Below are 14,630 nucleotides of genomic sequence, written 5' to 3'. Positions count from 1 at the left end.
TCGCCCAGCCGGCCGGTGCCCTCCCAGTGGTTCCGCCTGGAGAGAAGGAGGAATGAGGGTTGTTCACTGTTTCTGGTCAGTTCTGTTAAAGTAAAGACATCCTCCTGAGGGAAAAAGCAGTAAGAAAAGAAGGACCTGAGAGGCCCAGGACATGGCTGGAGAAAAAGAGAACGGTGTGGACCAGAGCAGACCAAGAGGGCTTCCTGACAGAGGCGGCACTTTAACTGTGATGAGGAGGCATGGCAGAGCGGCTGGGGATGGGGGGCAGAGAGGGCAGTCCAGGGCACCGCCTTGCCTGTACTGCATTCTTCAGTTGAAGCCTGGCTGTGTTCCCTGCAAGCTCTCCCATTACTTCCCTCCTGTGGGTGAATGAGAACCGAGGAGAGGGCCTTGGGAGACAGCAGCCCAGCCTCCTCACTGCCCGCCTGTGTGCACTCCTTGGTCTGGGGAAGGGAAGGTGTTTCTCCCTCCTCCCACTGCTACCCCAGATGCCAGGCACTGGGCCGGCCCCCGTCAACAAGAGCTGGGACCTTGCAACCCTGCAGGAAGCTTCCCCCAGCCCTGCCCTTCTAAAGAGCAGGTGGCTTCAGCCTAGAGCAGCAGCAGCCGTCTCGTGACCATGAGACAGCATGCCTGAGATCAGAGGCCACGCACAGAGGGCAAAAGGAGGGGACAAGATGGGAGGAGAGAGGAGGGGAGAGGAGGAAAGGGGAAGGGAGGGAATGGGAAGGGAGAGGAGGGGAGAGGAGGAGAGGGGAAGGGAAGGGAGAGGAGAGGAGGGGGTGGCCCTCCCCTCACCAGGTACTCCTTGTTGGAGATGAATGGCCCACGTGCCCCCAGCAGTGATCCACTTTTTGCCCAACATAATTTGGTCGAGTGGGTTTGATGTTTAAAATAAAATTAAATTTAAAAGTTGTTTTATTAAATAAAAAACTTTAACTTGAACCCCTCAAGTACATGACTGGCCCCAAAACTCCTGGGCAGCAAAGCGAGGGAGGATAGGAGATGTCATGGGTTTTCCTGCTAGTTGGAATCCTCATGACAGGTGACAAAACCTGCTTTTTCAACAGGCCCAGCTCAGAGACTCTCATTCTGAGGACTGGCGATGAAGTCCCTCACTCAAAGGCCACCTGAAACTTTAACTGTGGGGCCCACACCTATTCCCAGCTCACATCTTCTGGGGCAGGCACTTCTTTTCTAAAACAAACACATTTCTTTTTAAAGATATCAGCGTGCCCGACCAAAATACTAACACAGCGTCTCGGGATGGTGCCGTATCAGATCAGCCAGCAAGAAGCAGGCAGAAGTCCTGGGGGCAGGCAGACTTCCTCAATGAAACAGAAACAGTGCAACAAGAGCAAAACCTTCCTAGGAGAAGCCCTTTACCCCTTCTGCCTGCCTGCTCTTCCTTCCCGGAACTAAGAGGCACAAGCTGGAGGAGCAACAGCCATCTGGTGACCATGAGACAGCATGCCTGAGATCAGAGGCCACGTGCAGAGGGCAAACAGCAAAGCGAGGGAAACACCTGCCTCCCCTCGCATAGTTGAGCATCCCACCCAGCCAAGGATTGCCTGCCATCAGATTTCTTAATGTCTGAGACAGGTAAGACCGTTGCCAGGCCAACCACTCTTGGGGGCTTTCCTGAAACATGGAGTCTGACACGGGAGTTGCTAGCGTGCTTCTCTGACCTCGCTGCCTCGCTGGAGAGCCTCAGGGCCCCTTTCCTCCATGACGCTCTTTCCTCCCAGCATCCTGACTGCCTCCTCATTCTCCCCCAGTCTCTCCTCTCCCTGATTTGCTCTTTACATGACTGATTTTTCAAAAGTGTCATGAGCATTCCTCTTTTAGAACCTTCCAATATGCTGCCTGGACTTCCCTTCCCCTTTTTTGCCTCGAGTATTTTTGGAGAAGCCTGCAAGAGGCTGCCTGTTAGGTCAGACCCCGTCTGCATGCCACCTAGAATGCACCTCTCTCTCCTCTGTGGCCTCACTGTGCTCGGAACTGCTGCTTAATGGAGCTTCCTGAGGGCTTGGAGGCTCCTTCGCCTGGGAACAACGTCTTTGTGTTCCCTGATACATCCCAGCATCAAGTACAATTTCTAGCACATAGTAGATGCCCAAGAAATCACCGTTGAGTAAATCAACAACTATATCATTACATGCACTCTGAAGAAAGACACAATGAGAGCTTGTTACACAAGCAGATCCACACCTGGTGAGTCCAAAAGGGATCCAGTCTGAGTGACAGGTGAACGCTGACAAGGTAGCAAGAAAGGCTGCCGGGCCAGGAGGATGGAGCAGCACATCCCATAACCCTGTGAAGAGGGAAGAGCAGTGCATGAGTACAGGGTGGTTTTGATGAGGTGAGCAGGGCCAGGCCACACAGGCCTTGGGGACCTGGCCAGCTGGCTCTTTGTTCTGGAGACTGTGGAGAGAAACCTACAGTTTCCGTTTCCAAAGCCCTTTTGTCTTCAGTGTAGGAAATGCTGGAGGAGGGCATATGCATGGTGAACCCCCCAGTGTCCATCACAGGAGCCCAAGACAGAGTGGGTGGACACTCACCTCTGCAGTCTGCTCTGTCCTGAGAGTTTTATAGGTGGTAAGTCATTCAATTCCCAAAAAACTTGCAATAAGGAAACTGAGGCACGGGCGGCCAGGGACCTGTCCAGGTCATAGGGCTGGTACCTGCTGGGGCCTGGAATGAACCACACCTCAGTGTGACCAGGGCCGGCTGGCAGTGTAGGAGAGAGAAGCGGCAGACCGCAGGCAGAAGCTCTCAGAGGGAAATGGTTTAGACAGACTGAGGAAGGGAGTGGGGCATTGCAAAGGAAATCCGAAGCAAGTAAGGAACAATGCTAAGACTTGCTAAAACTGGGTGACACATCCACCTGTATTTTCTATGCTGGAAACAGTGTGAGTGTTCACGCATGCGCACCACTGCACCATATTTGTGCTGCCTGTGGGATTCAGTGACCTGGAGATCATCAGGGTCTTGGTGACAGCTGTTTCCATGTCTTGAGGGGACCAGACACCAGAGGAGAGCAGGCTGAGGAATGCCTGAGATTTGAGAACATGGAGACAAGATGTCTAGACTGTGGTTTGGAGAAATTTGACTGTAAAATAGGAGAGAGAGGGTCAGTAGCCAGTGATGTGTCCATAGCAGAGGAAAGGTTTTCTTCTCATTGCAGGAATCAGACATTACAGAGATCATCGAAGTCTCCTGCCTGCCTCTCCTCCATCCCACTCCCCTTCTTCTCTCCCCAAAGGTAACTGCTCTCAGGAACTCACTGTCACTGTCGCGCATGTTTTATATTTTTACTACATACTGATTTGTCCAGAAACATTTTAAGGTCTCATTTTATTGGTTTTTAACATTTCTGTAAATGATGTGATACCATTCATATTGTCCTAGGACGTGCTCCTTTTCTTCACATTACAGTTTACAAGCTCTGTCAAGGCTGATAAATGGGAATCGCCAGAGCACTCCATGGCACTGGTATCCTCTCCATCCAGTCCTGATCTACTGCTGATGGGCAGGGTTCTGCTCAGGCAGTCATGGTGCAGACCACACTCCTGGGTTGGCCACCCCATGCCTGTGTGCTGGCTTTCTCCAGGGCAGAGGCTGCAGGTGAGCTGACTGGGCCATGAGCACCTTCGCCTTTATGGAGACTCACCAGACATCATAGCAGTGTACACTCTTGCACCACTGCAGGCAAGTTCCTCTGCCCTTGCCCCTTCCGCACTGGGTGTTGCTAGATTTCCAGTGGGGAGATGTGGGACTGTACAATCACCCACAGAAAGGTTTCTGTTGAGAGAGAAATTAAATACAGAGGATCTAGAAGTGCCTGCTGGGGTAGGGGATGGGGAGATGGCAGCCAGAGAAGGAGTCCCCAGCAGATATATGCCCCCTATATACAGAACTCTCTACCAGTCAATGTGAGGAGCCAGTTGGGACCCTCCTCTTTGCACCTGGTGAGATGATAGATCCCAGACTTGCCTGTAGCTCACGGCGGCCTCGCTGCCCGCTCCCCAGCTGACCCCTCCTGCTCCCACTGCACAGTGCCCACACACCCAGCAAGGCGCTTACACAGAGAATGATTGCCAGTTATCTATTGAACTGTTTTCCCCCACAAGACTCTGAGCTGCTTGAAACAGGGGCTACGTTACTATCTCCTCAACCTCCAGAACTTTGCAAGGGCCTAGCACATAGTTGGCGCTCAATGAATACTTTTTGAATTGCTTTAAAGCTACTATTGCAGAGCCCACTGGCATGGATCTCCTAAATATGGTGCTCTGATTTCAGACACATGCACAATTTAAAGAAAGGAGCCAAGTGGGAGCCAGGAAGAAGCAACTTCAATCAGGAGTGTGGATGGCAGACAAGGAGTCCCACCTAAGAGGCCTTCCTCCTCCTCCTCCTCCTCCTCCTCTTCTTCTTCTTTCTTCTTTCTTCTTCTTTCTTCTTCTTTCTTCTTCTTTCTTCTTCTTTCTTCTTCTTTCTTCTTCTTTCTTCTTCTTCTTCTTCTTCTTCTTCTTCTTCTTCTTCTTCTTCTTCTCTTCCTCTTCCTCTTCCTCTTTCTCTTATTCTTATTCTTCTTCCCTCTCTTCCCCACCCTCTCTATCCCCCAGCTACCTCAGGGACTTCCTTCCCTGGTTGTAAAATAAATTAATATGCTTTAGCCTTTCCTATAAAAAACTGATCTTCATCCTCTCACTGTCTCTAGAACATTCTTATATTAATTTATACTACTTCCAGTTTTGTTCTCTCTTACTCAGAAATGAGGAAAAGTCCTGAGACCAGAAAGGGAAAAAGAGAATTCCAAGCCAGGAAAGCACTAAACAAGTTCAAATGTCTAAACCTCATGGGTGGGAATTGGGGGAGTGACATTCACAGCACGCATTCAAGAAGTCAAAGCTGAAATCTGGGGCTAATGACATAACACTGATAACACTGATGGGTGCAATGAAGAAAACGAATTCCCCAATTTCTGTTTTACTTTTATCATTCAAGGAAAATGGTTTGCAGGAGTGAAGGAGTGGAAAGAAAGCCTAAAGCCAGTCTGGAGACCTTGGAGCGCTGTGATGTGCTCTGAGCAGCCAGGTTGAAATGGACGCCTCATGAAGTTGGCCTTGGGGGTTTCTGGTGAGCTCCACCAGGTGCCATCTTTGACCCTTTACCTCATCCTATTGGCTTTTGAATCATCAACAAGTTGTACAAAGTTATGCAGAGCCTGCTTTCAAGAAATACGTGGAGATGAAGTTGGACGTGATTTGGGGCTAAACTTCGTGTTCCGTAAGGACTAAGAGAGGAGGGTGGCAGCTGTGGATAAGGAAAGGGGAGTTCTAAAACACAAAGGTGGTGGTCTGGGGGATGGGTGAACTCAAAGGACTAAAAGTCAGCTGGAGATCCATGAAGACAACTCAGAAGTAGTGGCAGCTCCTCTTTGACAGTCCCTCCACCATTTTGGAAGTGGAGGCAAACCAGGGAAACACCAGGAAAGCTAATATTGATAGGAAAACCTCAGGCGAATAAAATGGCAGGAACGTAAACCAAAAATGCTGGTTGTGTCCATGAGCCTGGGAGGCCAGCAAGAAGCTGGGGACAGGGGCAGCCTCCGTCAGACAGGGAACCCTCAAGGTGGGCAAGTGAGCAACCCAAAGAACCCGAGGTGCCCCATCCAGGCTCCTCCAAATCTGACCTTTGCTACAGGATAGATGAGTCAGCAGAGCTCATCAGCCCCACGGATGTAAAGACGTTGTAGGAAGCATATGGTGGAGGGAAGAATCAGCACCCCAAAATGACTGTGTCATGCTGGAGAAATAGGCCAAATCCAGCTAGGATCACACTCAATAAAAACGAGCATCATCTGTGGTCCTTGGGGCTAAAACCCAAATGCATTAAGAAGGTACAGTTTAGCAGCAACACATTTTACACTTAGGGGTTTTATTCGAACAGTCAGCAGAAATACTGACTCCCAAAAGGTTAGCACAAACTTGGACTGGCTTCTGGAAGGTTAGCATCTGGCACAGTGGAGATGCAGTCTTGGCAGACACAACACTGATTGCCCTTACCTGGAGCACTGGACTCAGTCCATGGACTTGCACCCGTAGAGCGGCTTGAGCAGAGGAGACCTAGTGGGATGTGACTGTGGGCCAGGACATCCTGCCACAGGAAGAAAAGTCAACAAATGGATTTCACCTACAGACAAGAAGACACCCTCTTACTCAGAGGGTAGGTAAGAGCTATCTTCACATAAATAAAGGAAGCCGTGGCAACGAGGATTCAGATGAGCAAGTCCTGTTACAAGAACTAACATTGGGACCACACAGCAGGAGCCAGAGAAGACAGCCTTCAACCCAAAGACAGAAATCCCAGTACCCCCGAGAGCTGCGCGAAAGAAAAGGGCTGTAGCAGAGAGATAAAAGATGTAAAGATGAAGTAAAAAGAAATTATAGAACTGAAAACTACAATGCCCAACTTAAAAAACTCAACGGATTGGCTCCATAGCGTAATTTAAAGGACAGAGAAAAGAATCAGTGAACTTGAAGGTAGAACAGTAGAAATCGCCCAGTCAGAACAACACAGACAAAACAGACAGGAAAAAATATATATAAACTGAATCTCAGAGACATATTGTATTAGTTTCTTATTGCATTGCTATAAAGAAAGATCTGAGACTAGGTCATTTATAAACAAAAGAGGTTTGGCTGAGCGCACTGGCTCATGCCTGTAATCCCAGCCCTTTGGGAGGCCAAGGTGGGTGCATCACCTGAGGTCAGGAGTTCGAGAGCAGCTGGGCCAGCACAGTGAAACTCCGTCTCTACTGAAAATACAAAAATTAGCTGAATGTGATGGTGGACACCTGTAATCCCAGCTACTCAGGAGGCTGAGGCAGGAGAATCGCTTGAACCTGGGAGACAGAGTTTGCAGTGACCGGAGATCTCACCATTGCACTCCAGCCTGGGCAACAAGAGCAAAACTCCATCTCAAAAAAACAGAAAAAGAAAAAGAGGTTTAATTGACTCATGGTTCTGCAGGATGTACAGGAGGCATAGCAGCTTCTGCTTCTGGCAAGGCCTCAGGAAATTTACAATCATAGTGAAAGGGGAAGGGGAAGCAGGCATGCCTTAAGTGGCCAGAGCAGGAAGAAGGGAGAGGGGCGGGGAGGATAAACAACCAGATCTCATGAGACGTCTATCAGGAGAACAGCTCTAGGAGGATGGTGCTAAACCATGAGAAATTGCCCTCATGATCCAATCAACTCCCACCAAGCCCCACCTCCAGCATTGGGGATTACATTTCAACGTGAGATTTGGTTGGGGACACAAATCGAAACCACATTACATATGATCTAATATGTAGCCTTGGATGGAATCCAGGGCTCAGGGTATAAAACCCCTTGTAGCTTCTGGAATGTGCAGACTGGTTGGTTCCTTTTTCTTGCTCTCCCAGTCTCGTAAACATATTCTCCATTATCTCAAGCAGCAGAGCATATTCTATATGCGTCAAAGAAAAGGCTAAATCGTCACAGCTACGCTTGATGCACTGCTACCTTTCTACCCTCACGTCCTCACCACCTGCTTCTTTGTTTGCTCACCAATTAACAGTGTAGGCTCCCAGAGCTCGGGGCCTTTGCAGCCTCCATAGCACTGTTGGCCCCCTGGACCCACCTTATGTACTCTTAACCCGTCTTTTCTCATTCCTTTGACTCCTCCGGACTTCATAGCCCCCACGGCCCGGTGTTGGCTCTGATTATCCCAGCATGATTGTACTGAATACTGCAACAACTGTAACACAATAATAAGTATTTGTGTACCTAAACATATCTAAACATAGAAAAAGTACAGTAAAAATACAACATCAAGGATGTTTTAAATGATACACCTGTGTAGAGAACTGACTATGAATGGAGCTTGCAGGACTGGAAGTTGCTCTGGGTGAGTCAGTGAGGAGTGAGTGAATGTGAAGGCCCAAGACATTACTGTACACTACTCTAGGCTTTATAAACACTGTACACGTAGGCTACACTACATTTATTTTAAAATATTTTCCTTTCCTTAATAATAAGTTAACCTCACTGCACTCTTTTTTACTTTATAAACTTTTTTTAACTCTGTGACTCTTTTGTAATAATACTTAGCTTAAAATACAAACACATTATACCACTGTACAAAAATATTTTATTTCTTTACATTCTTAACCTTATCTATATCTTTTCTATTTTTATGTATTTATTTCTTTTACTTTTTAAACTTTTTGTTAAAAACTAAGTCACAAACACATGCATTAGCCTAGACCTACACAGGGTCAGGATCATCAGTATCACTGCCTTCCGCCTCCATATCCTGTCCAACTGCGAAACTTCAGGGGTAATGGCATGCATGGAGCTGTCATCTCCTAGGATAACAATGCCTTCTTCTGGATACCTCCTGAAGGACCTGCCTGAGGCTGTTTTACAGTTAACTTTTTTTTAATAAATAGAAAAAATAACCTCTAAAGTAAGGATAAAATGCACAGTATAGTAAATGCGTAAGCCAGTAACATAGTCATTTATTATCATTACCAAGTATTATGCACTATACATAATTCTATGTGCTATACTTTTATAAGACTGGCAGTACAGTAGATTTGTTTACATCAGTGTCACCACAAACATGAATAATGCTCTGACATGATGATGGCTACAACATCACTAGACACCAGGAACTTTTCAGCTCCATTATAATCTTACAGGACCACCATTGTATATGCGGTCCACCATTGACCAAAACATCATTTTGCAACTCTTGGTTGTATATTTCTATATTCTAGCAATGAACTCTTGGATAACAAAATTTAAAAATATAATAGTGTTTTAAGTCACCCAAAAATGAAATATTTAGGTGCAAATCTAACAAAACAAGTACATGTGTTGTATGTGGAAAAATACAAAATGTTGATAAAAGAAATGAAAGAAGATCAAAATAAATGGAGAAACATCATTTTCGTATGCTGGACATGTCATATAGTAAAGCTGTCAATTCTCCTAAAACTGATACAAAGTTAAAATACAATTTCTGTCAAAACCCCAGCAATATGCTTACATATTTTTATAGATAAATGTTTATGAAAATGCAAAGGAGCATGAAGCATTAAACATTTTTGAAAAAGAAGAATGAAGCAAAGGGAATCAATCTATCCGATTTCAAAACTTATTATATAACCCCAGTAATCAAGACTATGTGGTATTGGTGGAGGAATAGACACACAGATCAGTGAAGAGAGAACCCAAAAATAGGCCCGGGCAAATACATCCAACTGATTTTTCACAAAGGTGAAAAAGCAATTCAATTAAGGAAACCTTTTCAGTGAACAATTAGATGTGCAAAAGCAGAAAAAAAACAAAAACTCTAAAACCTTGGCCTAAACCTCAAACCTTAAACAAAACTTCACTCAGGGGCTTTTGAATGTAAAATATAAAACTGTCAAACTGGCCAGACGCAGTGGCTCATGCCTGTAATCCCAGCACTTTGGGAGGCTGAGGCAGGAGGATCATTTGACGTCAGGAGTTCAAGACCATCCTGGTTAACATGGTGAAACCCCATCTCTATTAAAAATACAAAAATTAGCTGGGCGTGGTGGTGCACGCCTGCAATCCCAGCTACTCAGGAGGCTGAGGCAGGAGAATCACTTGAACCCGGGAGGTAGAGGTTGCAAGGAGCCAAGATTGTGCCACTGCACTCTAACTTGGGTGACACAGCGAGTCTCCATCTCAAAAAAAAAAAAAAAAAAAAAAGAATCGAACTATAAAAAAAGAAAAGATTTGGGTTTGGGATCTAGGGCTAGGCAAAGAGATCTTCACATAGTATGACCTGCAAATAAATGACAAAGTGGACTTTATTAAAGTTAAAAATGTTAGCTCTGAGAAAAAGTCTATTAAGAGGATGAAAATACAAGTTATGTACTTGTAGAAAATATTTGCAACCCACACGTCTAACAAGGACTAGTATCAGACATATATAAAGAATTCTCAAAACTCAGCAGTAAAAAAATCAAACTTACCATTTAGAATATGGGCAAGGATCTGAACAAACATTTCACTGAAGAGGATCCAGAGATGGCAAAAAAGCACATGAAAATATGTTCAGCATCACTAACCACTGGGAAAATGTACATTTAAACCACAGTGAGATATCACTACATGAAAATAAAAAAGTGATAACAGCAAATGCTGGTGAGTGTGTGGGGAGACCAGCACACATACATTGCTGGTAGGAGAATAAAGTAAGACAGCAACTCTAGAAATTTGAGTTAATAGGCCGGGCGCGGTGGCTCAAGCCTGTAATCCCAGCACTTTGGGAGGCCGAGACGGGCGGATCATGAGGTCAGGAGATCGAGACTATCCTGGTTAATACGGTGAAACCCCGTCTCTACTAAAAAATACAAAAACTAGCCGGGCGACGAGGCGGGCGCCTGTAGTCCCAGCTACTCGGGAGGCTGAGGCAGGAGAATGGCGTGAACCCGGGAGGCGGAGCTTGCAGTGAGCTGAGAGCCGGCCACTGCACTCCAGCCTGGGTGGCAGAGCAAGACTCCGTCTCAAAAAAAAAAAAAAAAAAAAAAAGAAATTTGAGTTAATAATCATTTGACAATTTGAAAACTAAACATATAGCCATCATAAAAACCAGCCACTGCTTACTTAGGCTCATAACTTAGAAAAATCAAAACTTGTGTTCACACAAAAATCCATTCACAGATGTTTTATCAGCTTTATTCATAATTAAAAGAAAAAAAAAGAAAACCTGGAAATAACCCAGATATCCTTCAGTGTGTAAAGGGTTAAACAAATAGGTACTCCTTAGGCCAGGCACAGTGGCTCAGGCCTGTAATCCCAGCACTTTGGGAGGCCGAGGCAGGAGGATCACGAGGTCAGGAGATCAACACCATCCTGGCCAACACAGTGAAACCCTGTTTCTACTAAAAATACAAAAATGTAGCCAGGAATGGTAACACATGCCTGTAGTCCGAGCTACTTGGGAGGCTGAGGCAGGAGAATCACCTGAACCCAGGAAACGGAGTTGCAGTGAACCAAGATCGTGCCGCTGCACTCCAGCCTGGGTGACAGAGCAAAACTCCGTCTCAAAAAAAAAAAAAAAATCGGTATTTCCATGCCATGGAATACCACTTAGCAATAATAAGGGGCAAACTATGGATACATGAAACAACTCAAGTCAATCTTTACACATTTATGCTGAGCAAAAAAAACCTAATCCCAAAACATGACATCCCACATGATTCCACTTATGTAACATACTGAAATAGCAAGATTATAGAAATAGAGAATGGAGGAGTGGTGGTCAGGCCTAAGAACAGGGTTGAGGGGCTCAAAAGGGAAGGATTTCTGCCTTGATCTGGCACCCTTCTTTCTCTGCACCACCCCCTTCTGCATCATGATGGGCATGGGACAGACAAGGGCTCCTCTCAGTGGAACCAGACCTGTCTCTGGCCAAAGGGAATTTCCAAAGATGTGTCTCCAGAAGCAGAATAAGAGAGGTTTGATTCGAGCACATAAGTTTTTCAGTCACTCACTCTCTTTGAAAATGATGAGAGAGACAGGCTTTTTCAAATTTCCAGGTCTGTCCTGGGATGTAGATTGGGTTTAATAGGCCATGTCCACCAGGAAATTTCGAAAGTCAGGTTATTAAAAGGCTGGGAGGGTGGGAACTCGCAGTGCTGGCTGGACTGCAGCCCCAGACACTGAGATGAGCGCCGAGTCTTTTTTGACAGGAATCGCAGCCTCTCGTGCAGATTCATTTATGGAAAGGAGATAATGGGAGTGGGAAAGAAACACTGCTCTAATTTCATAACATGCAGCTCTCAACATGTTTAAATTCCAGGACTGCCTTCGCAGTTGAGCTTCTCTGGAAATACGCTACTCCCTGAAAGGACATACGCTCAACCATGCTGAGGCGGGGTGGACGTGCTCACCCCGGATGCACGTTCGGAACATGGGCCCTAGAACTGCAGATTGGGGGTTGCAAGGGCCTCAGGGTCAACAGTTACCCAGTGAGCCACCTGGTGGGGATCGTAGGCCATCAGTGCTCAGTGTCACTCAGCCAAGGCGTGCATTCTGTGGATCTCTTTGGACACTTACACTGTCCCAATTCTGTCCCCTCTGGGATGGGGTGGCAGTTCCCGTTCCGGGGGATGCCGTCCTCATCCCCACCTGCTGTAGAGCTCAGACTTTGGTAGGCTCTGAAGGAGGTAGTAAGGAGGAAGCAGACCTGGGCTGTGATCTCACAGAGCTGGCATCTGAGTTGACAGAGAAAATCCTACATAAAGTTGTATGTCCTGGAGTAGGACCAGGTGCTGGAATGGATTCCAGACTGCAGGTGCTCTGGGACACCAGCCTCATGGGAACTTGCAGTGCTGCCTGCACAGGAGTGGGTGACAGGTCAGCATCACCCCAGCCACTGACGCTTTGTGGTAGGACTGAATCCTGGCACCATTGCTTAATAGCTGGTGATACTGAGCTATACATCCCCTCTCTGCCTTGGGTTTCTCATCTGCAAAATGGGGATCATTATACCTGCCTTCCTGGACTGGGTTAAGATTCAACATGACATTAAGCACATCTCACAGTACAATGAGTGAAAAAGCAGGAGAGAGGGAGGGAGAAGACCCACCGCCCTCACACCCACACCAGCTCCCTCCCAAGTCCTGAAATTCCCACATTAGCCTCAATCTTCAGGGGCCTTCTAGAGCCAGGGCCATTTTAATTCCCAGAATTGGTATCCCTGGGGAAGAGAATGAAAGAAGCCAGACATTCCTAAATTTGATGAATTAGCCCACAACTTCCCAGAAGTACTGTTGAAAGCTGGGGCCCTCAGAATGAGATGTGTGGGTTCGCTGGAGACCAGGAGAGACTGGGGAGCTGCACCCAGGCTGTGGACCGCAGGCCCAGACAAGCAGGCTCAGGAGGCCATGAGGCTTGGTGGTCTTGCTCTGGGCAGCGCAGGGCACATCTGCCTGCTCACCCCAACTCTCCAGCGGACATTTACTGAGAATGGGAGGCAGGACCATGGAAATTTCCATTCCCACGTGGCCCATGGACTTTGGGGGGAAAATCTTACCTGGATTTTTGTTGTTATGCTGCCATTCCCTAGTTGTGTGATTGTTTTTTCTCAATCTCTGCTAGGCTCAGTTTCTTCATCTTTAAAGTGGGAATAACAGCTCTCATCTCCTCTCAGGCAGTGAGTTAGATGGCACTGCTCCTGACAGGCTCTGTTTCCTGTTGGACGAATAAGTAGAGGGAGCAAGGAACCGTTTGCCCCTGCTGGCCCCCAACCACCCCTGTCCTCCTTGTCATCCTCTCCATAGAATTCAGACTATCCCACTGGCCCCTGTACCCCCAGTCCAATCCTTCAAGTCCCTCTTCTACATGGCCACCAGATCTGACTGCAGCTCTCCTCCTCAACTCACAACCCTTCAGTGGCTTCCTGGTACCATGAGGCTACAGCCCAAGTGCCTTACACTGACCCTCTGTGGGAGCTGGAACCTGCCACACTCCTGTGAACCCCAAATACCTGAGACAGATCTCAGTCAAGTTAGAAAATTTATTTTGCCAAGGTTAAGGACGCACACCTGTGACATGGCCTCAGGAGGTCCTGCCAACAGGTGCCCAACGTGGGCAGGGCTCAGCTTGGTTTTATACATTTTAGGGAGACATGAGACATCAACATGTGTAAGAGGAACACTGGTTCCATTGGAAAGGCGGAGGGGGCTTCCACCTTGTATGTAGATAAGAGACAAGCAGCATTCTTTTGAGTTTCTGATTAGCCTTTCCAAAGAGACAATCAGACATGCATTTATCTCAGTGAGCAGAGCGATGACTTTGAATAGCATGGGAGGCAGGTTTTCCCTAAGCAGTTCCCAGCTTGATTTTTCTCTTTAGCTAGTGATTTGGGGGTTCCAAGATTTATTCTCCTGCCACACTCCCCAGCCTTATCCCATATCCTCCTTGACTGGAACCTCCTATTGCCCCAACCCCATGCCTTGGGCATGTCCTGCTCCCCCTAGAGACAGGCACACACACGCAGACTTAGCACAGCTCAGGGCACCTCTGACCCCATCTCAGCTCTGTGTGGTCCTTCCCACTTTGAGCCCTTGCAGCAGCCACGGAAACACCATCCTAACACTTACAAATTCTTATCGTGAATGTGTCCTGCTGTGTCTCCTCCAACTCCAGGTGGTGATCAAGGCTCAAGTGTTATTTATGTATTTCCATAACCTCAGCCAGAGCAGAGCTGGAAGGGGTGGGAAAGCCAGGGGAGGGGCGAGAAGGGAAAGGGGAGAGAGGGAGAGAAGAATGGAGGGGGAGGAGAGAGAGGAGGAAATGGGGAAGAGGAAGGGAGGAGGGGAGGGAAGGAGAGAGAGAGGCAGGAAGGGAGGAAGGGAGGGTGAACTGAGGGAGGGAAGTGAGGTGGAGAAGGAGAAAGGGGAAAGCAGAGAGGGAGAAAGGGTGGAGGAGGGAGGGAAGGGGAAGAGGTGGAAAAGGAGGGAGAAAGAAAGTTAGCTGGTTAACTGATTAGTTAGTTAGGTAGTTGGTCACTAAAATAAGACCAATCAAATAGAACCATTCTACCCACAGGAGT

General features: G+C 47.2%; 1 long non-coding RNA gene across 1 annotated transcript; it reads right to left on the bottom strand.

The window, feature by feature from the left end:
* Window positions 1-710: 710 nt before the first annotated feature.
* On the bottom strand, window positions 711-14,366 carry LOC117095182. The gene is made up of 3 exons (XR_004441846.1): window positions 14,179-14,366; window positions 13,110-13,267; window positions 711-3,804 (listed from the first exon to the last, which is right to left on the bottom strand). It is a non-coding gene; the product is annotated as an uncharacterized LOC117095182 (long non-coding RNA).
* Between the last annotated feature and the right edge of the window lie 264 nt (window positions 14,367-14,630).

The sequence above is a fragment of the Trachypithecus francoisi genome, unplaced genomic scaffold (genome assembly GCF_009764315.1).
Source record: "Trachypithecus francoisi isolate TF-2019V2 unplaced genomic scaffold, Tfra_2.0 Lachesis_group13, whole genome shotgun sequence".
Taxonomy (NCBI): Eukaryota; Metazoa; Chordata; class Mammalia; order Primates; family Cercopithecidae; genus Trachypithecus; species Trachypithecus francoisi.
Note: the sequence above shows the minus strand (reverse complement) of the source record. Positions and strands in the feature narration are given on the sequence as shown.